Source organism: Hyperolius riggenbachi, chromosome 10 (genome assembly GCF_040937935.1).
Source record: "Hyperolius riggenbachi isolate aHypRig1 chromosome 10, aHypRig1.pri, whole genome shotgun sequence".
Classification (NCBI taxonomy): Eukaryota; Metazoa; Chordata; class Amphibia; order Anura; family Hyperoliidae; genus Hyperolius; species Hyperolius riggenbachi.
In genome coordinates, this window is record NC_090655.1 from 143,097,201 (window position 1) to 143,121,662 (window position 24,462).

General features: G+C 44.3%; 1 long non-coding RNA gene across 1 annotated transcript in view; it reads right to left on the minus strand.

Annotated features, from left to right (window-relative positions):
* The window catches only part of LOC137535703 (uncharacterized), a 394,317-nt gene that overhangs the window by 3,003 nt on the left and 366,852 nt on the right, over nucleotides 1-24,462 (minus strand). Inside the window, exon 5 of the long non-coding RNA XR_011024454.1 lies at nucleotides 11,891-11,962. This is a non-coding gene — a long non-coding RNA (uncharacterized lncRNA). The remainder of the gene's footprint in view (nucleotides 1-11,890; nucleotides 11,963-24,462) is intronic.

The following is a 24,462-nucleotide window of genomic DNA, read 5'->3' on the forward strand; positions in this document are numbered from 1 at the left end:
ACCGCTGCCAGATTGTGTATAATGGGGGAACCACTGCTTCCAGATTATGTGTATTTTGGGGAACCACTGCTGCCAGATTACATGTATTTTGGGTGATCCGCTGCCAGATCACGCATATTTTGGGGAGCCGCTGCTAAATTATGTGTATTTGGGGAACCACTGCTGCCAGATTACGTCTATTTTGAGGGAACGACTGCCATATTATCAGTATTTTGGAGGAACCTCTGCCAAGTTGCATGGATTTTTGGTAAAATGCTGTCAGATTACATGTATTTTGGGGGGGAAACACTATGGCAGAGTTCAAACTTCCCCGGCAGACCTTTTACACCACTGCTAAGGTCATGTATATTTTGCCCTACCCATGACCACGCCCACATTATGCTGCATGACCACACCCATTTTTCGGCATGGCGCAGGGGTTTTTATCATTATAAGATATCTGTTGTCAGTAAATTATTATATCTTAGCCTGTAAAAAAAGAACGTGAAAGGTGGGAAACACTGGTATGGGGGGCCCCATAATCGCCTATTGCCCGGGGGCCCCATGAGTTGTCAGTCCGCCCCTGGGCATAGTCTGTCAATGTCTAAATTAATGTTACACATCTATAACCTGACCTGGACATAAGTGTCTTCAACATTCTTTACACACTACTAACGTTAATGCAAAAGAAGATCTAAGGCAACTTTTTCAAAGGTATAATGAAATAAGAGATCCCATATCATCAATTTTCCATTTCTTATTGCATCATTTTGACTACACTTATGCTGGCTACCACAAGTAACATAGGACCGATTTAAACTAGAAGCAATTTAAAGTGGCATTCTCTGCTCCCACTCTGTCCTCCCCAAACCACCAGGATAAGCTTCTTTCTTAAGCTGCATACTCACCACCCGATGGGTCCAGTGACGTCCCCTTGACGACGGTTGTTAATCAACACCTCTTTTTGCTCATGACGTCACACGACTACACAACGGGCATGAACAGGAAGTAAGCAATTGCGGCACTTTGCAAGAAGTTGTCAGGGATCTTAAAGATCCGATAGTTTAACATGCTTATGTAAATGATGCTGCCCGACGTTGGTTAACATCGCCACAAGTATGGGTATGAGCTTTAGGAGTATTCAGGTGCCATTTGCAGTCTCTAAGATGCTGATTGATAAACCATTTTTATCACTTGGCAATGGCAATACCAAACAGACTCTGAATGCCACAATGACTTGCCGTATGTAGTATTTCTGATGGTCTCAGATTTTTATGGCATTCTTAATGGCATTCCTTTTCACAGAGGAAATGCTATGATATCTTAAGGAGAAAACCACTTGGAAAATATGGTCTCATCTGTCCATATGAGAAAAGTCCTAGCATTAGAAGACAAAGAAAAGAGAGAATAGATGCCAGCAGAAACATTTAAATGATTTTAGAATTTGGATGATTGTTTTATACTTCAAAACTGTTCTGGAACAGTGACTGAACTATAAAAGTATACATAAAAATGTTCCTGGACTTATGTCTAATAATAATAATGTAATTATTGAATTCACTTTTTATGTTTTACTTCGTATTAATATATCCTCTTTTAAAAATTTTCAATCCAATCCTTTTGTCACCCCCATCATTTTTTTTTCTTTCTGCTGTGCAGGATGGAAATGGATGATCACTGGGTGCCAAAAAGATCTCCACCACTAAAGCAAGGAGGTGATCTGGCCATCAGCATTGTGGGGGGCAAAGGGGGGTGGTTCAAGCTTGCACACTGTAGCTGTGTCCCCCATTGCCCACACTCCAGCATAGTTACTTTACTAAGCGGTGCAGACGGATGGAAGTCAAAGTGTTGGACTTTTTTCCTACACTTTAATACAAATAGTCTCACACTGTGCTGAACTTAATCCAGTGGTGGTGCAGGCATCAGAGTGCTCAAATGCAGCCACATCATATTACATAGCAGAGCGGTGGAGAAATGTCCCAGTGGTGATAAAAGTGTTAGACTTTGACAGACACTTTGATCTAAAGGGGCTGAGGCATGTCAGACTAGATCTTACAACAGCACCCCTAGTGGCAGTCATGTTTTACTGTGTTGGACAGTGTCCAACATTGGAGCCGAGCTAGAAAATTCCAATGTCAGACATAGACCGACACAGGATTAAAGTGAACCAGAGATGAAGAGCCCTCATGTATTTTACCATATACTGTATATCAGTGGGAACATTAGATAAAACACCTACCCTGCTCTCTGTTTCATCCTTCACTGCTCAGCCTGCTTGTTACCAGCCCTGATAAAATCCCTGACTGAGCATTGAGTCTGGCTTTGCTCAGGAATCATTATAGCCGAGTCTATCTTCTCAAGTCCAAGCCTGCCCCCTTCTGGCTCTGCTTTCCTGTTCTGTATAATTGCAGCATCACAGAGAGCTGTGATGGGATGGAAGGAGCAGCTAATGTAAGGGTATATTGAAAACCTTTTTGTTAATCTATATTTGTTAGTCATAAGTAAGGATGCTAATTGAAAATTGAAATTTCCGGATTTCCGATCGGAAATCTTTATTTCCGATCGGAAAACGGAACTCAGAAATCAGATTTCTGCAGAAATACTGGAGTACTGCAATTTGGTAATTTTAGGCCAATCACAGAAATCGGAAACAATGGACCAATCAGAGAATGCAGAAACAACTCGGAAGTATTTGGCCAATCAGAGAATGCAAAAAAAGACAAAAAAAAAAAATACTCGGAAATCGTATTTCTGTAGAAATACTGCATTACCACAATTATGTAATTTTAGCCCTTTCACAGAACTCGGAAGCATTAGACCAATCAGAGAATGCAGACTCAACACGGAGGTATTTGTCCAGAGAATGCAAAAAAAAAAAAAAACACTACTCAGAAATCCAAAATCGGAAATCGATCGGAAATCTGTGAAATCGGTAATTGGCATTGGCGGAAAGCGGAATTTCTGCAGAATCGGAAATCGACATTTCCGACCATCCCTAGCCATAAGAGGTTTTTAGAAATTGTGATTTCATTTTGCAAACAGCCCACTAAATAATATGGTTTTCTGATGAATTGTGTTTTGCATGGAGTTTTACTAAAAAAAAACAACAAAAAACTGCAAAAGTAGTACAGAGGCACCAACAGGGTAAAAAATATTTCTTTAAAATGGATAAAGTGAAGTAGGTAGCGGTGGACTTATCCCTCCAAAACAGACACAAAAAATTGCTGTTTTAAGCAAAAATCAGTTTATTTACATACTCCGAACAAGGTGCAATGCGTTTCATAGGTATATCCCACTTCCTCAGGCAATAAATAGGAGCATATCACCAATGCGGTCCGGTACATAGCCTGTCGACCCTTGTGTGACAGAGGTAGTGTTGGGCGAACATCTAGATGTTCGGGTTCGGGCCGAACAGGCCGAACATGGCCGCGATGTTCGGGTGTTCGACCCGAACTCCGAACATAATGGAAGTCAATGGGGACCCGAACTTTTGTGGTTTGTAAAGCCTCCTTACATGCTACATACCCCAAATTTACAGGGTATGTGCACCTTGGGAGTGGGTACAAGAGGAAAAAAAAATTTAGCAAAAAGAGCTTATAGTTTTTGAGAAAATCGATTTTAAAGTTTCAAAGGGAAAACTGTCTTTTAAATGCGGGAAATGTCTGTTTTCTTTGCACAGGTAACATGCTTTTTGTCGGCATGCAGTCATAAATGTAATACATATAAGAGGTTCCAGGAAAAGGGACCGGTAATGCTAACCCAGCAGCAGCACACGTGATGGAACAGGAGGAGGGTGGCGCAGGAGGAGAAGGCCACGCTTTGAGACACAACAACCCAGGCCTTGCATGAGGACAAGAAGCGTGCGGATAGCATGCTTTGTACCACCATGCAGTCATAAATGTAATAAAGATAAGTGGTTCAATAAACAGGGACCACGCGGCAACGCTAACCCAGCAGCAGCACACGTGATGGAACAGGAGGAGGCGCAGGAGGAGAAGGCCACGCTTTGTGAGACACAACAACCCAGGCCTTGCATGAGGACAAAAAGCGTGCGGATAGCATGCTTTGTACCGCCATGTAGTCATAAATGTAATAAAGATAAGAGGTTCCATAAACAGGGACCGGCAACGGTAACCCAGCAGCAGCAGCAGCAGCAGCAGCAGCAGCACACGTGATGGAACAGGAGGAGGCGCAGGAGGAGAAGGCCACGCTTTGTGAGACACAACAACCCAGGCCTTGCATGAGGACAAAAAGCGTGCGGATAGCATGCTTTGTACCGCCATGTAGTCATAAATGTAATAAAGATAAGAGGTTCAATAAACAGGGACCACGCGGCAACGGTAACCCAGCAGCAGCAGCAGCAGCAGCAGCACACGTGATGGAACAGGAGGAGGCGCAGGAGGAGAAGGCCACGCTTTGTGAGACACAACAACCCAGGCCTTGCATGAGGACAAAAAGCGTGCGGATAGCATGCTTTGTACCGCCATGTAGTCATAAATGTAATAAAGATAAGAGGTTCCATAAACAGGGACCACGCGGCAACGGTAACCCAGCAGCAGCAGCAGCACACGTGATGGAACAGGAGGAGGCGCAGGAGGAGAAGGCCACGCTTTGTGAGACACAACAACCCAGGCCTTGCATGAGGACAAAAAGCGTGCGGATAGCATGCTTTGTACCGCCATGTAGTCATAAATGTAATAAAGATAAGAGGTTCCATAAACAGGGACCGGCAACGGTAACCCAGCAGCAGCAGCAGCAGCAGCAGCAGCAGCACACGTGATGGAACAGGAGGAGGCGCAGGAGGAGAAGGCCACGCTTTGTGAGACACAACAACCCAGGCCTTGCATGAGGACAAAAAGCGTGCGGATATAGCAGCAATGCTTTTTGCCGCCATGCAGTCATAAATGTAATACAGATGAGAGGTTCAATAAACAGGGACCGGAAACGCTAAACCATCCCAGATGTTCATCGGTCATGTTACTTGGTTGGGGTCCAGGAGTGTTGCGTAGTCGTTTCCAATCCAGGATTGATTCATTTTAATTTGAGTCAGACGGTCTGCATTTTCTGTGGAGAGGCGGATACGCCGATCTGTGATGATGCCTCCGGCAGCACTGAAACAGCGTTCCGACATAACGCTGGCTGCCGGGCAAGCCAGCACCTCTATTGCGTACATTGCCAGTTCGTGCCAGGTGTCTAGCTTCATGCCCGGTTTCAGGTCCAGCGGTGCCAGCCACAAATCCGTCTGTTCCTTTATTCCCCTCCAAATTTCCTCCCCTGTGTGCTGCTTATCCCCAAGGCAGATCAGCTTCAGCAACGCTTGCTGACGCATGCCAACAGCTGTGCTGCACTGCTTCCACGATCCTACTGCTGCTGGTGCTGGGTTAGCATTTCCGGATGAGGTACAGCTTTGAGATGCGTTGGAGGAGAAGGAGTCAGAGAGGTAGGTGCTGCTGTTGTTATCCAGCTGTTTGCGGCGTGGGCAACACCCGCGCCGTAGCAGGTGAGGAATCGCTGCCAGGCTCCACAAGGTTCACCCAGTGCGCGGTAAGGGAGATGTATCGACCCTGGCCGAACGCACTCGTCCAGGTGTCAGTGGTGAGGTGAACCTTGCAGGCAACGGCATTCTTCAAGCTTCGGGTTATTTAGCTGACCACGTGCTCATGCAACTCAGGCACTGCAGAGCGCGCAAAGTGGTAGCGGCTGGGAACAACGTAACGTGGGATGGCCACTGACATCATGCCCTTGAAGCTGTTTGTCTCCACCACTCGATATGGCAGCATTTCGCAGGCCAGAAGCTTGGCTATGCTGGCTGGCTGTTACTGCCACGGCCCGGGGGTCATTTGCTGGCAATTTCCTCTTGTGCTCAAACATCTCAGAGACAGACAACTCAACCGTATCGCTGCACACCGAAGGGCTGTTGGTTGTTGTGTTTGATGAACACTGGGAGACCTCAAGAGCACTAGTCCGGAAAGTGACAGTGTCAGCATCGTCTGATGTTTGTGAATGTTGTGAACCACGCAATGGCTGGGCTACTGCTGCTGCTGAGGCGGGTCTGGTGGTGAGTCTGGTGAACCCAAGGGAGGCAGTGTTGCTGGTGGTACCCTGTCCTGCCGCGTTTGCCCACAGAGTGGGATGTTTGGATAGAATGTGGCGGCTCATGCTGGTGGTGGAGAGGTTGTTAATACTTTTCCCCCTGCTCAGGCGGGTCTTGCACACCTTGCAAATCGCCATGGTAACATCCTCAGTGCAGTCTTCAAAGAAAGCCCAGACTTTAACTGGCTGAGGACTCGGACCTCGTGCGTGATGTGCTGGTGCTGCTTAACCCACTGCTGGACGCTTGAGAGGTCATCCAAGTAATTATCTGGTCCTGTTCTTTTGGATCTGTGAGGGTTGTTGTCCTGGACAACATGGGCAGTATTGAGTGGGTTTTCTTGGGTGCTCCCCTGTGGCCTGTACGTGAACCGTCAGGGGAAACACCTCTTCCCTTGCCCCTCCCTCTTTCACCGGATTTCTTCCTCATTTCACTTATCCTTAAAGTACACGCTGACTGGCAGCAGTACAGTGGCAGTACAGAAATGCTATACAGTGGTGGGTGAGCGGTGTACCACTATTGTCAGCAGTGACACAGAGCACAATGCTATACAGTGGCGGGTGAGCGGTGTACTACTGTTCCCAGCAGACACAGAGTGGAAGTAAACACAATGCTATATAGTGTGGCTGAGCCGTGTACACAGAGTGGCATTAAACACAATGCTATATAGTCTGCTATATAGTCACCCCGAACAGGGTGATGTTCTGCAGAACCCGAACAGTGGCAAACACTGTTCGCCCAACACTACTGGGAGGGAACGCAGATTTTAGTACCTAAACACACGATACAACATGTTTTCCGGGGTCGGACTCTGAGGCACATACAGATGGTCCCGATCATCATCCTCATCATACAACTCTTCTCCTGAGTCTGACCCACCCACCACCTCTGCCACCCCAACATCCCCAGACACAGACCCCTCATCGTCCTCAACATTAACTTGGGATGCTGGCCTGAGCCAGACCTCCTCCTCCACATCAGGCCCCATCATCTCCTCAATGGCAGCCCTCATTAATCGCTCTGGCGACGGACTGATGGACACAACGTTCTCCTCCGGGGAGGGCTGCTGCTGACCACTGGCTGCTGGGGTGGATGTTATAGCTTGCGTGGGGCGTTGGCTGTTGCTGTTGTTGGGAGTGCTGCTCACAGCGGAGGTCTCTGGGGAACTCATGTTGAGCTCATATAGTGGTTGACGGTGAGTGGAGTATTACTGATCCCAGCAATATACACACTGACTGGCAGAGTACGCAATGCTATATAGTGTGGCTGAGCGGTGTACACAGAGTGGCAGTAAACACAATGCTATATAGTCTGGCTGAGCGAGCGGTGTACTACTGTTCCCAGCAGAATCAGAGTGGCAGTAAACAATGGTATATAGTCTGGCTGAGCGGTGTACACAGAGTGTCAGTAAACAATGGTATATAGTCTGGCTGAGCGAGTGGTGTACTACTGTTCCCAGCAGAATCAGAGTGGCAGTAAACAATGGTATATAGTCTGGCTGAGCGGTGTACACAGAGTGTCAGTAAACAATGGTATATAGTCTGGCTGAGCGGTGTACACACAATGCTATATAGTCTGCTATATAGTGTCAGTAAACAATGGTATATAGTCTGGCTGAGCGAGCGGTGTACTACTGTTCCCAGCAGAATCAGAGTGGCAGTAAACAATGGTATATAGTCTGGCTGAGCGGTGTACACAGAGTTTCAGTAAACAATGGTATATAGTCTGGCTGAGCGGTGTACACAGAGTGTCAGTAAACAATGGTATATAGTCTGGCTGAGCGGTGTACACAGAGTGGCAGTAAACACAATGCTATATAGTCTGGCTGAGCGAGCGGTGTACTACTGTTCCCAGCAGAATCAGAGTGGCAGTAAACAATGGTATATAGTCTGGCTGAGCGGTGTACACAGAGTGTCAGTAAACAATGGTATATAGTCTGGCTGAGCGGTGTACACAGAGTGTCAGTAAACAATGGTATATAGTCTGGCTGAGCGGTGTACACAGAGTGGCAGTAAACACAATGCTATATACTCTGGCTGAGCGAGCGGTGTACTACTGTTCCCAGCAGACACAGAACAGTGAACAGAATGCTATATAGTGTGGCTGAGCGAGCGGTGTACCACTATTCCCAGCAGACACAGAACAGTGAACAGAATGCTATATAGTGTGGCTGAGCGGGCGGTGTACCACTATTCCCAGCAGACACAGAACAGTGAACAGAATGCTATATAGTGTGGATGAGCGAGCGGTGTACCACTATTCCCAGCAGACACAGAACAGTAAACAGAATGCTATATAGTGTGGCTGAGCGAGCGGTGTACCACTATTCCCAGCAGACACAGAACAGTGAACAGAATGCTATATAGTGTGGCTGAGCGAGCGGTGTACCACTATTCCCAGCAGACACAGAACAGTGCACAGAATGCTATATAGTGTGGCTGAGCGAGCGGTGTACCACTATTCCCAGCAGACACAGAACAGTAAACAGAATGCTATATAGTGTGGCTGAGCGAGCGGTGTACCACTATTCCCAGCAGACACAGAACAGTAAACAGAATGCTATATAGTGTGGCTGAGCGAGCGGTGTACCACTATTCCAAGCAGACACAGAACAGTGAACAGAATGCTATATAGTGTGGCTGAGCGAGCGGTGTACCACTATTCCCAGCAGACACAGAGTGGCAGTAAACAGAATGCTATATAGTGTGGCTGAGCGAGGTACACAGAGTGGCAGTAAACAGAATGCTATATAGTGTGGCTGAGCAAGCGGTGTACTACTATTCCCAGCAGACACAGAGTGGCAGTAAACAGAATGCTATATAGTGTGGCTGAGCGAGGTACACAGAGTGGCAGTAAACAGAATGCTATATAGTGTGGCTGAGCAAGCGGTGTACTACTGTTCCCAGCAGTGACACAATGACAGGGGGGACCCTGGCTAGCGTGGCTGGAGCGCGAACTACCCTGCCTGCCTACCCAAAGCTAAACCCACAGACAAATGGCGGAGATATGACGTGGTTCGGGTATTTATTTACCCGAACCACGTGACCGTTCGGCCAATCAGAGCGCGTTCGGGTCCGAACCACGTGACCCGTTCGGCCAATCACAGCGCTAGCCGAACGTTCGGGGAACGTTCGGCCATGCGCTCTTAGTTCGGCCATATGGCCGAACGGTTTGGCCGAGCACCGTCAGGTGTTCGGCCGAACTCGAACATCACCCGAACAGGGTGATGTTCTGCAGAACCCGAACAGTGGCGAACACTGTTCGCCCAACACTAGACAGAGGCGCCAGGCTATGTACCGGACCGCATTGGTGATATGCTCCTATTTATTGCCTGAGGAAGTGGGATATACCCGCGAAACGCGCTGCACCTTGTTCGGAGTATGTAAATAAACAGATTTTTGCTTAAAACAGCAATTTTTTGTGTCTGTTTTGGAGGGGCAAGTCCACCGCTATCTACTTCATTTTATCCATTTTAAAGAAATATTGTTTTTACCCTGTTGGCGCCTCTGTACTACTTTTGCAGTTGTTTCCACCCCTGGTGGAAGGGAATTCTTCCTTTTTCCCGATCTACAGAGAGCGACTTCTTAATCCTGAGTCGGGACAGGTCTAATCTCCTCACCTGCCTTCATAGTGGTTACCTGGACGGTAACTCTTGTTTGTGAGTATAACCTACCTATACTTACCTTCCATGCCCAATTTACAGTACATACTACACTATACTGGGCTCGGCGTCTTCCCTTATATTTTAACAACAAAAAAAACGGCACACCAGATCGACGGAAATACCAGGTATAATATTTATTTTGTAAAATGTATTGGGGATATGTTTATTTTGAGCCAAACCGTTCATCTCTGGTTTCCTTTTAGAAGGGTTAAATCAGTGTATCACATCATACATAACCACTCAATTAACATATATAGTGTAGTGGGGGTGTCTCAGCACCTTGCAGGGAAGAAATATAGGAGACAAATACGGAAGCCCAATAGTGTAGTATATTAGTATACAATTGAAAAAAGGAATTTCAATAAATTACTACACACAAAAGGGGGTTGCAAGGGCAACCAACCACAGGAAGCAGGTGGAGACCATAAACCTGATTCCACTCGGGGTAGTCCCAGCCGGGACCTGGATGTGGTCGTACTCCTTGGAAAAGTAGGGACATGTGTCCATTGTGGGGCACCCACAGGTGGTCTGTCACCACCCCTCAAACACTGATTGTTTGGAGGTATAACTATGCACAATTCGAGGTAAAGAGGTGCATTGGTAGAAATAAAAGCATCTAAAACAGCTTAAAATCTAGGAAATAATATGAGGTGGCTTACCTCAATAACAAAATCCTCGTATGTGACAAAAGATTTTTATTTAGCACAGGCAACGCGTTCCGCGGGTCTAAGCCAGCTTCATCAGGCCAACAAAAGTGCCAAATGAACAAGTCGATATGGCAAAGGGAGCCTCCCTCTGTTCATTTGGCACTTTTATTGGTCTGATGAAGCGGGCTTAGACCCACGAAACGCGTTGCCTGTGCTAAATAAAAATCTTTTGTCACATACAAGGATTTCGTTACTGGGGTAAGCCACCTCATATTATTTCCTCGATTTTAAGCTGTTTTTAGATGCTTTTATTTCAACCAGGGCGCCTCTTTACCTCTAATTGTGCACTCAATTAACAGTTACTCATTACGATAATACAATGATACCCACCTCCATTTTATATAATTACAATACTCATGTTAAAGTTAATTCCCAGAAGTTCACAAAAATTCATTGCAAACCTAATAGCTTACTTATAGCAATTCATTAAACACTTTACCCCAGTCTCAGTATACACCATCTCTCTGTAGGTTTTCTGAATCACAGAAAAACCTTCCTTGCTCTGAGTTGTTCACCTGTCTACACACACAGAGAGGTTGATTCACTAAACAAAATAGCGCAAGTAACCTCCTGTTACTTGCACTATTTTCACAGTAGGCCTTTAATGTAAATGGTTGTGCGCTATGTACGCTAGTAGCCACGTATCGCACGTAATCACAGGAGCGCATGCTATGCTGTGGGTAGTGCAGCATAGCGAACACTATTCACTTATGCCGGATCCCTGCGAATAAACAGCGCTCCACTCGTCCCACCGAGCACAAGTGGAGCGCCCCTTATTATCAACCCCATAGTAAGCAAATTGTGGGAGCAGTTAAAATCTGACAGAACTGACATATTTTGGACTAGTCAAACTTGTCATGGGGATTTTTAGGGTTTTCTTTGTTTTCAAAAGAATTTCCTGAATGGCAGTTTAACTGCCAAAATAGTACGATACCAGCCCGTGTCCCTAATCACTTGCATACTAATTTGGCAGTTAGACTTAGCAACTGACATCCAGGAAATGCTTTTGAAAACAAAGATAACCCTGAGAATCCCCCAGTTAAACCTGTATTTTTTTTTTTTGCGGGAAGGGGGTGTTAGGCATCAGGAAAGGGGTTTGTGCAGGGTGGGGCGGTTAGGGTTAGATGTCGGCGGGGGAGGGTTCTGTGTGAGAGTATGGTTAGGTTTAGCTATAGTAAAATATCAGTAAATATCAGTATTATTAACACTTTAAATAGTATAACATTGGTAAATGTACCCATAGTATTTGGCAGTTTCCCTGCTATTGGCAGTTTCCTTGTTCCCAGTTTTTCATGGTGCACGAATTTCACGTACACCAAACAACCTCAGCAGTGCTGAATTTTTTTTTTTAATAAATGTATAAACTCTATATAGTGTACTGTTTTATCAATGGGAGGTTTGGACTTTGTTATTTGCTTTTGACAAATTTAAATTAAAACAAATATTCACCTGCAAAGAACAATTTACTTCATCATTGTTGCTTAATGCAAAGCATTGATCCAGTCTCTTCTGAAAGATAGCCTGGAAGAAAAATAAAATAAATAAATGTCACTACCATCAATCAATCGCATAAACTGCCTTAATCCTCAGGATATGAAAGAAGAAAAAGAAAAACAATATCCTGTATGTCATGTAAAAGGTTTTCCTACCACAGCAATGGAACTTTAATGACGTCTCAGAAATTCGAAACAATATTTACATTTAAAGTTGAAGTATTTCCTGAAATATATTTCCTATATTTTATTACAGAATCCACCAGATTTAAATTTTGTCAAATGTGCTGTAAATTATGGTTTTAAGATTCCAGGGGAAAAAGAAAGGTACAGAATAAGTGATAAACACAATTTTATGCTTCTTCTTAATTGTGCAGATTAAGACAATATTGATCGATTTATGATTTTGTGGAACCCTTTCAAAGGACTGTCAGCTTAGAATTGATTTCTTTTCTTTGCCTCTGGGAATGCAATACGTTCAAATAATTACTACTATCAGTTTATTTTTACATTCTCATATGACAGAATTTCCAGGCTAGAAAGACAACTTGCTATCATACAGTCACCTACTCGATTCTTCACTGAGGAGTTTATTACCGTAGTGACAAATTAATTACCATTTTTAAGTTAAAAGTAGTTACAGTGGTACTAACAATTTTGATTACTGTAAGCAAGGTTCCAGATTTATGCCATCATGTACTGGATTTTGTTGTAGAGTGAATGAGATTGCACACATCTAAAATAAGCTAACACAGACTTTGCAGAATTAATACAAACAAGTTCAGCAATGTATTTCATTTCAAACATATATGAGTCCATACTTATCAGTATCAGAATAGTCAAAAATGTAAGAAAATAACAACTCCAATGTAAAAACAAAAAACAAAAAAAACAAGAACAAATAAATGTCACTATGTAAGGATTTTACATTACACATAAAACTATAGGTCACAGATTAGTATAGGGCATCTTAAAGTGTACCTGAGGCAACATATGACATAATGAGATAAACATGTATGTACAGTATAAAGCCTATTAATAACCAGGCTTATTTACTTTGCTGCCTGAAAGAGTTAATATTCAGGCATGGAAGTGACTGCTTCTGTTTTGTCAGTACCTTGTTGAGAATATAGTAAACATCAGGCCTAAACGATAAATCAAATATTAACCAGAATTTAATCCCCAAGATTATGTTTTCTGAATCGTCAAAGTGGCGATTTCCGTGATGACACATTTCCACATGGGGGAAGCTTCAAACTTCCCCCAAGTCCTTGTGTGTGCGGCCTGCAGCATTAGCAGTGTTGGACATACCTTCTACACGAGTCCTACGCTGTCCATCCTCTATCTCCATCTGGGAGTTCTTGTGCATACTTTCTGGTTCCTATATTTCACATGACATACAGGAAGTATGCTGTCCATTAGAGTCTGCAGGAGGGGAGTGGATAGATGATCATCACTGGACTCATACTGGAAGGTATGCCCAGCACTGCAGCAGCTTGGGGGACAGAGGGGGCACACAGAGAGACCCAAATGGGGCACAGAGAGAGACCCTAGAGGGGGCACAGAGAGACACAAAGCGGCACACAGAGAGACACAGACAAAGGGGGGACAAAGACACACAAAAGGGACACAGAGGGTGCACAATTAGACACTATCCCCTTTTTCCCTCTATTTTACCTTCCCCCCTTTTCCACCTTTCCCACCTTACCCTCCCCCCCCCCCCCCCATTCCTACCTTTTCCACTTCCGTCCTGTCTAAAATCTCAATTTGCTTTATCGATCAATTTATATCCGAATGTGTACTGTCAATTAACAATGTCCTATTTCCCACTTAGTTCTCCATATTTGCAATGTTATTAACATTATTTTTTACTCCTTTTTACTTTTATACCAATTAATTAGTCACCTATAGCACCTTTTGAATGGCTTCTGTGCCGTTTATGCACAGGAATCATTCTCTTCCCTTTTAATGTGAAGCTCTTTATGAGCCATAGCACTATCACATAATTAAGTGAACACTATCATAATTAATTTTCAGGTTATAAACACCGTTTTTAATTCATATTTTCACTTTATAATGCATATATATATATATATATATATATATATATATATATATATATAAATATATATATATATATATATATATATATATATGTATTATATAAATTATAAGCTCTATAGGATACAATAGTATCTGCAGCCACCTAATAAGTGTGGTCTGCACGAGCCTTCATATGGACATGACGTCAGGCATCTCATCATGCTGCGGTGGAGCGCACGGGCGTTCCAACGCATTTCTGGCCAATCAGGGAAGCTATGGGCGGCACCAAACGGCGCAGACACGCCGAACTTTTAATGTATTTAAGCTCGGCAAGAGGGAGCCCCACAACTTAGCCTCCATTGAAGCGCATTTGCAGCACGAAACGGCCGTCAGGCACCTTCCCCCAGCACTCACCGCATCACCACACTCCATTTGGTATGTGATCAATTTTTATTTTTGCAATTTTTGTACTGTACCTGTGGCTGCTCTTGGAATAAAGCACCTGCAGTGCCGATTGACCTTCCTTCTCTCCATTTCTTGACAATTAGACACAGGGAACACAAAGAGACACAGGGAGACAGTGAGGCACAGAGGGGGAACACACAGGTACTGAGGGGGAACAAACAGGCGCAGAGGCGGAACAAAAAGGCTCAGAGGATTTGAGGGAAATCGTGAATCAAATATAAATCACAATTTCAAACAGAAATCGCTCAATTCATTTTTTTCCTAAAATCGCTCAGGCTTAGAAAACATCACTGATAAGCAAACTACAGTTTTCCTGGCAGAATACAACTTCTGAGAGCAAAGGGAGATAGAAAAGGTCAATAGTTCAGGTATTTCATTTAGGGACATTTAATTGGCATCCCTTGAGCAAAGACAACAAAACCTTCAATCCATTTTCTAAATGTTTAAATATAAAATAAGATATTAAAAAAGTCATTTATAGGAGGATAAATGCAATTGTTTATCTTATCAGTTTATTTTTACCTTGGGTTCACTTGAAGGTGTACCTGAACTGAGGAGCACTTGTGCAAACAAAATCTATAAATGAGTAATTTTTGTCTACCTTTTCTCTGCAAATCTCAAACTAATTTAAGGAGATAACTTCTTCTCTAAGCTGTAAAGGTGGACAGCATGCTGTAGTGAATAACACTAGGGGAATCAAGAGGCAGATTACAGTCTTATGCGCCTGATGCAAATGTTAAATGTCACTTAACCAGTTCAGACTCCTGTCAATTTTTACATTTCAGCCATGTAGCTAATGATTTAGCAATAACCTTTCCAATACTTATGGCATCTATATGCTACACTGCCCTGCTAAAGAAACCCCTACAGCCCAAACCAGCTACAGTAACCTCTGCTGCCTCTCCAGCTAAAGTAACACTGCTGCCCCCCCCAGCTACACCTTCCCCTCCCATTTAATGCATCCCCAGCCCACCCTTACTACTCAGTATTGGAGGGTCAAAGGAGAGGCAGGTTTGTGGCATCACACAGTGGGCAGGGTAAGCGGAAAGAACAATGCCTTTAGCCGTAGCTCAGCCAAAGGAATCCTGCAGTTCAGTTAACTGGGCGAGCAGTGGAGAGGGTTGGGGGCTGTCATACACATTCCGGATACTTGGCATAGGTGGTCATGATTGTTCACCTTGCCCAAGTTTGATCTGTCATGTGTTAAGAAGGCCAATCTGGCAGATATTTGTGAAATCAACAGAATTTACCACTGGGGATGAGTCATTTAGCTTTCTCCCATTCCACAGAAGCAGACTTACCTTTAACAGCTCTTATAAACAATCCATTTACGTATGCCTTATAGACCCCCCATGTCCATTGTGAAGTTGTTAAAGATTAATTAACCATACAAAAAAAAATGTATAATTTCAGCATGTGAGGTAATAATTGGAAAGCAAAATGCATTTAACTTCTATGGAGGTCTAAGAGCAGGGGGTGGGCTTCCCATCTTTAAGGCAAGAATTATGGAAGACTGGTCTAACAGGCCCCTAGAATCACACTGTACATCTAATTATGGAATCTTATTCTGGTTGACTACCGCCAAATCAATCCTGGTCAGGGTCATATTTGATTTATTAAGGCAAGAGTAAGAAAGAAGATGGGATGTTTGAATCTCTAATATCCAGCCCATTTCTGTAAGTATTTTGTAAAGTTGGGTCTATCCATCCATCAATCTAATGGAGTTTGGCTTTTAAATAGGGAAGAAAACCTTTGATTACAAAAAAGAAAAAAAGAAAGTATGGGGCGGTATGTTAATAGCAATCAAGATACACTCCACTTTAATTTTTCAATGTGGCAAGATATATATCTTTCCTTCCTTATCCACTAGAACATGAATAGGACTATATTCAAGTTCCCCATTTATAAGCAGAGAGACACTTCTAGATGATGACGTGAACGAGTAAAAGTTAGTGAAGTTATTATTAAAATTAATAAGTAGGTATGGTAACCTATTTGAAAGTTTATGGATGGAAATCTAGGTGTTCCCATACTTAAAGGGGTCTCTCAGATTCCCCCATAGGTCCCCACAATACTTATGTGAACTATAGATCTAGGCGCCCAATTATATAATGTATTCTAATCCCTCCATGTAAATTCAAACAGATGGGAGTGTATCCTAAAACAAGGAGATTGCTATAAATCAGATGCAGACAAATCAGGTCACTCACAAGTATTTCAAATTGAAAGATAAACATCGTCATGAAACCCTAAAACCTCCCAGTTTCCCCCACAGCGAGAAGAGCGCTCTCTACTCCCTATGGCAATCACACATCTGGCATAGCCAACTCAGACATACACTCTCACTAGGATGATTGCTGGTAACTGAGCCGGCAGTGATGAAATATTAGCCACAAAGGCCATCATTCATAAAACTGTTGTCGGTAAAGTAAATCTATGCGGGAAAACACCGCTGGCGGAATTTTAGACTTCTGGCTGCTCATTCATAAAAATGTATCCAGTTGCGATAGCAGTGCGGAGATTCCCCAAACTAGGCCGTCGGTAGGCAGGCGGTAGGCTTGCGAAGCACATGAAGCTGCGGAGTTGATACATTTCTCTGTGTTCCGCTCTACTGCAGCTGCCTGGGAGGTCTGTGTCTCCATTCACTTACATTGTTACTGCCACATCCAAGGGAGCGGTATTTCCCGACCTCATACCGCCTGCGGTGATCTTTATGAATTAACATTTTGTTACATTTTTTATGATAATCACCGCACAAGGCGGTGATTTATCGCTCTGCTCGGTAGTGTCAGCTTTTCATGCGGAAAGAGCCTTTATGAATGCAGAACTTGCTGAGGGTTCGGTAAAGTCAGCTGTTTTAAGCATTTCCGCATGCAGAAATGCTTTATGAATGATAGCCATAGTCTCAGTCAGAATAAGGCGAGCTGCAAAATGACAATGCTATCTAGCAAAGATAGGCTGCTCCATCAAGCTCCCTACATGCTCGGGGGTAGTTACCACTACCTCTAAGGCATAGATGTAGAGAAGAACCCTTTGTTCATTAAATGGACAGGACTTTGTAGGAGAGGGAAAGGCTTTGTGGAGCCCCCCCCCCACCATGTGGGCTGGTATATGTTAGTATAGCTAAGCCCCACAAGTGTTGGCTCATTCATCTGGTCTATACCAGCCAGCATAGGACAAGGGTTAAATAAGCTTTATATTTTGTTTATTCTTGATTTAAACTTACAAGAAAAAAAGTAAATGTCGGTAGAAGGCCAGTGGAATGGACTTATTACCAGCTTCAAGCAGGTGATAAGGTGTCACTTCTGTCTTAACCTCCTGGGGGATACAATAATATCGCCAGGGGGCGGCACAGCACATTTTTTTTAAATTATTATTTTTTTTAATCATGTAGCTAGCCTAGCACTAGCTACATGATAGCCGCTGTGCAGCGGCATCCCCCCACCCCCTCTGATCGCCTCCGGCAATCAAAGCAAACAGGAAATCCCGTTCAGAACGGGATTTCCTGTTTGGCTTCCCCCGTCGCCATGGCGACGATCGGGATGACGTCATCGATGTCAACGACGTTGTGACGTCAGAGGGAGTCCCGATCCACCCCTCAGCGCTGCCTGGCACTGATTGGCCAGGCTGCGCACGGGGTCTTGGGGGGGGGAGCGGCGCGGCACGGCGGGTAGCGGCGAATCAGCGCGGAGCGGCGGCGATCGGTATATACACGCAGCTAGCAAAGTGCTAGCTGTGTGCAACAAAAAAAAATTATGCAAATCGGCCCACCAGGGCCTGAGAAATCCTCTGTGGCGGCTTACCCCGAGCTCAGCTAGGGATTATCCCCCAGAGAGTTAAAGGTTTGCTTGGAAGCATTGCTTCCCATTAACATGAATCAGGCAATAGCATATGGGTAAGTAGTCACTTGGAGATAAGACTCACACCCAAGCTAGTTTTTTCCTGTGTGAAGACTGCCTGATTTTAGAACTTGCCACTACCAGCACAGAATGCTGGCAAGAAGTTCTGTGATTGCATAGGGCCCTTGGTCTGTTATTTTGGTTCTGTGTCTTAAAAATAGAGATGGCTTGACCCTCCGATTTTAGGTTTGCGAACCTCGAATGCAAACCTCCGCAAAAAGTTTGGTTTGCCCCAACTTTTCGAACCGCAATAGACTTCAATAGGGAGGCGTACTTTGAAAACTAGAAACATTTATGCTGGCCACGAAAAAGATGGAAAAGATGTTTCAAGGGGTCTAACAGCTGAGCATGGGGGAGTGGGATACAAAAGTCCCAGGGAAAAATCTGGATTTGACACACAGCAGAGTTTTAAGGGCAGAAATCACATTGCATGCTAAATTGGAGGCCTAAAGTGCTTTAAAACATCTTGCATGTGTATACAGCAATCAGGTAGTGTAATTAGTGTACTGCTTCACACGGACACACCAAACTCACTGTGTAGCGCACCGCACGCAGCTGTTTGTGTAGTGACGGCTGTGATGGACCGGTGCGCACAATGACGGTGCAGGTGATGGCGGCTTTCCAGCCCATATGGTCACCAGGCTGAGGTAGCTCAATGACAGAACAGTGACTGTCCAGCTGATCGAAATTGATGAATCAACAACCTTATCTTGGGTGTGCCACCCCCGAGACACTCATATAGCCGTCGGTCATTGCTTCATTGCGATACTCAAGCCCCTTCACCGCGGAAAGGTAACGATCATGAAGGGGAATTGGCACATGTACATGCCTTTTGTTTTGTTGTTGCAGCTGCAGTGCAGCCTGAAAAATTAGGCAGGCATGTAAACGCACCAGAAAAATTATTAAAGCGAACGCTGCTAGCAGTGGTCTTAAAAATTCAGGAATCCACCTGGAGTCCTGGACCCTGTTGCGGTGGTGGCGGAGAAGGAAGTCACATGGCGTGCAGGCAGAGATGCTGTGTGTGGGGACTGACTTAGTCTTCGGGCAGGCAGTAGCCCTCCGGGATCCATGCCTCATTCATTTTGATAAAGGGGAGGTACTGAACACTTTTGTGACCTAGGCGACTGACTTGACTAGTACAATGCGCAGTCACACAGGTGCAGTGAAAGGTATGCAGTGACTGGTACTACAATACAATGTGCAGCTGTCACACAGGTGCAGTTAACAGGTATGCACGGACTGGTATACTACACAGCGTGTGTTCACACAGGTACTGTGAACAATTATGCAATGACTAGTATTACATATGTGCAGCTGTCACACACACAGGTACCGTAAACAGGTGCAGTGACTGGTATTTAATATAACACTGCGTGCGCTCACATAGGTAGGTAGGTGCACTGAACAGGTGGGTATGCAGTGATTGGTATTACAAATGTGCAGCTGTCACATACACAGGTAGTCACTGAATGTGCTGGGCCTGGCAGTGGCACAGTAGAAATTTTCAAGGGGCCAAGGTCCAGCAGCTGCGACTGACTGACAGGGCTGTATATGCAACATGAGTGTCTGTAGGACACATACAAAAAAAAATAGATCACAAGAAAAACATTAGCGCTCAAAAAAGCTGTTGAGGATGAGGAGTGCTTTTTAGCAATAAGTGTAAGCAAGAAGGAGCAACCTAACACGCCTAACACAAGAGCCTAACTAAGCTTTCCCTATGTCAGCAGGTTCTCTCCCTTCTCTAATTACTACAGCCACACGAGTGAGTGAAAAGGCTGACACTGCCTGCATTTTATAAGGGGGGGGGGGGGGGGGCTCTAGGAGGGAGTGTAGCCTGATTTGCTACCCTGTGTCTGCTGACTGTGATGTAGAGGGTCAAAGTTGACCCTAATGATGTAGTATAGGGGGTGGGTCGAACTTGCATCAAACTCGGAGGGAGGAGGGTCTCATCTGCCAGGGAATTCCAGTATTTCAAAAACCAGCTTACATACCGTGACTGGGATTTGAACCCAGGTCTCAGTGTATGGTAGGTAACTAACATATCCATTATACCACCAACACTACTAGCTGAAAGTAGCTGAAAGTAGCTGAAAGTAGCTTAAACTAGCCTAGCATGTACCATTTATTCTCAATGCAAGAGAAAAATTAGACAAGACAAATAACATTTATATCACACTTTTCTCCTGGCAGACTCAAAGCACCAGAGCTGCAGCCACTAGGGCACACTCTATAGGCAGTAGCAGTGTTAGGAAGACTTGCCTAAGGTCTCCTACTGAATAGGTGCTGGCTTACTGAACAGACAGAGACAAGATTCAAACCCTGGTCTCCTGTGTCAGAGGGAGAACCCTTAACCATTACACCATGCAGCCACTGCTTATGGATATGTAGCCAGACATGGCCTTGCCTTTTGTGTTCAACAGTTGTCCAAAGAGAACCCCAGATAGCCAGGTAGATTCATCTCTCTCTCTCTCTCTCTCTCTCTCTCTCACCAACACTACATGCTGAAGCCAGCCTAGCATGTACCATTTATGCTCAATCCATTTATGCTCAAAAATACAATTCCGCGGAAAGCGGTGACCATCCCTACTAGAGAGAGAGAGAGATAGAGATATGAATCTACCTGGCTATCTGGGGTTCTGTTTGGACAACTGTTGATTTGAACACGAAAGGCAAGGCCATGCCTGGCTACATATCCTTAAGCAGGGAGGGAGGAGGGTGGAGGGAAGAGGGTGGAGGGAGGAGGGTGGAGGGAGGAGGGAGGAGGGTGGAGGGTGGAGGGAGAAGGGAGGAGGGTTGAGGGTGGAGGGAGGAGGGTGGAGGGTGGAGGGTGGAGGGAGGAGGGTGGAGGGAGGAGGGCGGAGAGTGGAGGGAGGAGGGAGGAGGGTGGAGGGAGGAGGATGGAGGGAGGAGGGTGGAGGGAGGAGGGTGGAGGGAGGAGGATACAAAAGGCTAATTAAAATCTCCCTAGCAGAGTGTGTAGCAGCTGTCCCTTAATTAATTAGTATAGGCAGACGAGTGAGTCAAATGGCTCAAGGACCTTGACTTGTATAAGGGGGGGGGGGGGGGGGCTCCAGGCGTGAGTGCAGTGTGATTGGTAACAATGTGCCTGCTGACTGTGATGTAGAGGGTCAAAGTTTTGATCAATAGAGCATTATGGGGTGAATCGAACTTCCAGGAAATTTCGCCATTGGTAGGCGAACGCGAACCACCGAAGTTCGCCTGGAACCGTTCGCCGGCGAACCGTTCGGGACATCTCTACTAGGCTGCTTATTTTATTTTAATCTAGATCGACTTTAAATATTAAACAAACAAAAAAAAACTCAAAATAATTATCTGGAGGACATCTAAATAATTCAAACCCAAAAGAAGACATCAAAGTAACAGATTAAAAAGAATGGATAAGAAATAACTAGCATTCAGCGTATCCATATTCTCAGATTACTACCTATTTCTCTCAACTTTGTGAACACTATATACTGTGAAACAATAATCAAGAAAATATCAACAAAAATACATTGTAATAATCTTGATAGTATAAAATGTAATGATGTATGTCAGGAACTGGCCCCACGGCAAGCCTGCAGAGACAGTTCCTGATGCGGGGTTTCAACCAGATCGAGAGGGGGAGCAGCCTTATTCAAGATAAACACAAACCTGTCACACCTCAACAACACTCTGTCACCACCAGCAGCCACCACAATGGTACTGCTAGACACTTTGACAATTCCTACTCTACTGTCGAGCTGCTTGCACTCACACTGGCGTTCTTGTACCTTGGGTCAGCTGCAAGCTTTAGGCCCAGTACAAAAATGCCACACATACAATGCAATCACACACAGTAGTGATGTACAATCCAAGCATACAATCAGGCACTGAACTTGTAACACAATTACACTATAGCGTTATGTAAAAGGAAACAGGATGGCGTGGCACTTCTCCTTTAAGGGGTGCGTTGCTTCCAGTCTTGGTGCGAGTAAGGCGTGCCCAAGGTGGTCAATATAATAGCTGACAGGCTATACTTTCATATGCTTGTAGACAATTGCTTATACAAGACGTGTGCTCCGCTCCACAACTTGGAAAGAAGAGGTTTGAACAGCATACATATAGAGACAGATAGCGTGCATCTTCCGTCTTAAGCATGTAGATTTATTGTCAGTGTTGTACATCAAAATTGAATTCTGTGCATTGCATATTCCATAACTGCATACAAAGTTTGCCAAGTACTGCCGCAGTGGAACACGGCGTGACCAAGCGTCCAGGAGGACGCAAAACGGCCGTCGCTAGGCCCACATCAGTCCCTCACTCCCACCTCCCACGCTGACAGGCCCTCACAAGGAACCGCAAGGTACTATATATGCGCAATACTTGGCAAACTTTGTATGCAGTTATGGAATATGCAATGCACAGAATTCAATTTTGATGTACAACACTGACAATAAATCTACATGCTTAAGACGGAAGATGCACGCTATCTGTCTCTATATGTATGCAGCACAATTACACTGCAGTTTCTCTCAAGGAGGTGTATACCTCTGCTTAGTACTCAAAAGACTAGCTTATTAAATAAAGATTTAAAGAGAATCTGTATTGTTAAAATCACACAAAAGTAAACATACTAGTGCGTTAGGGGACATCTCCTATTACCCTCTGTCACAATTTTGCCGCTCCTCGCCGCATTAAAAGTGGTTAAAAACAGTTTTAAAAAGTTTGTTTATAAACAAACAAAATGGCCACCAAAACAGGAAGTAGGTTGATGTACAGTATTTCCACACATAGAAAATACATCCATACAAAAGCAGGCTGTATACAGCCTTCCTTTTGAATCTCAAGAGATCATTTGTGTGTTTCTTTCCCCCTGCATCTCTCATGCACTGAAGTTTCAGGCTGCTCTTTTCTTCCTGCAAACAGCTTTGCCCTTGTTTGTAATTCCTCAGTATGTGAAAGCCCAGCCAGCTCAGAGGACGATTTATACAGCTTGTAAAAGATAAGAGAGAAGAGAGAAGCTGCTCTAATCCTAAATAACACACAGGCAGTGTGCATAGAGGGGCCTGGAAGGGGGAGTTCATAGCAGAACCACAACACTGAAGAACTTGGCAGCCTTCCAGACACAGGCTGACAAGTCTGACAATAAGTGATGACAAATAGAGATAAGTTGATTTATTACAGAGACAGTGATAGTATAAAGTGCTGCAGTAAGCCAGAACACATTAGAATATCTTTTGGAACTTGTAGGATGATAAAAAACAGGATGCAATTTTTGTTACGGAGTCTCTTTAATATTCCAAAAAGTGGAACAGGGCAGAAAGAAATATATACAAAGATATTTACAAAAACAAAGTAAAAAAAAAAGTACAAAAACATACAACAAGACAGTTTGCTTTTTAAAAAATAAAACGGGAACAGAAATCTAACTTTACCAGTGTAAAAGGTCCAAACTTGGATTTGCGTTAGGACACAGCTGGCCAGAAACGAGGGTAGTCCTAGCTTCACGCTATCTCGTGGGGAACTACAAGTTCTATATCTTGGAAGCAGTTTCTTATAGTGCCAAGTATGCCATGGGGGCCATCTAAACTCCTCATTTAAAATTAACCTAATTTCCTACTATTCTATAACAATTTATCAAGATCTCTGGTAAATACCATCTTGCTGTTATATGCAAATTTCAAAGGTTCCTGGACTGCTTTCAAAGCTCCCGACTGCAGACTCTAGACAGTCCACAGTGTGTATTGCAATAATAGGCTTGCTGTATAGGTGTCTCAAAACAAATCAGGGCGCCTATTCAGATTGCTTCCTACTTCACACAATGTCTAGGTGTCTGTGAGCTATTGAATTCAGCTGGTCTACTCAAATGAGATTCACAGCCCTTAAAGGATAACCAAGGTGGCGTGACATGATGAAATAGACATGGTTATGTACAGTGCCTAGCACACAAATAACTATGCTGTGTTCCTTTTTTTCTTTCTCTGCCTGCTTTACAGGTATGTAAGTGGCTTACTCAGTCCTGACTCAGACAGGAAGTGACTACAGTGTGACCCTCACTGATAAGAAATTCCAACTATAAAACACTTTCCTAGCAGAAAATGGCTTCTTAGAGAAGGAAAGAGATAAAGAGAACCAATAG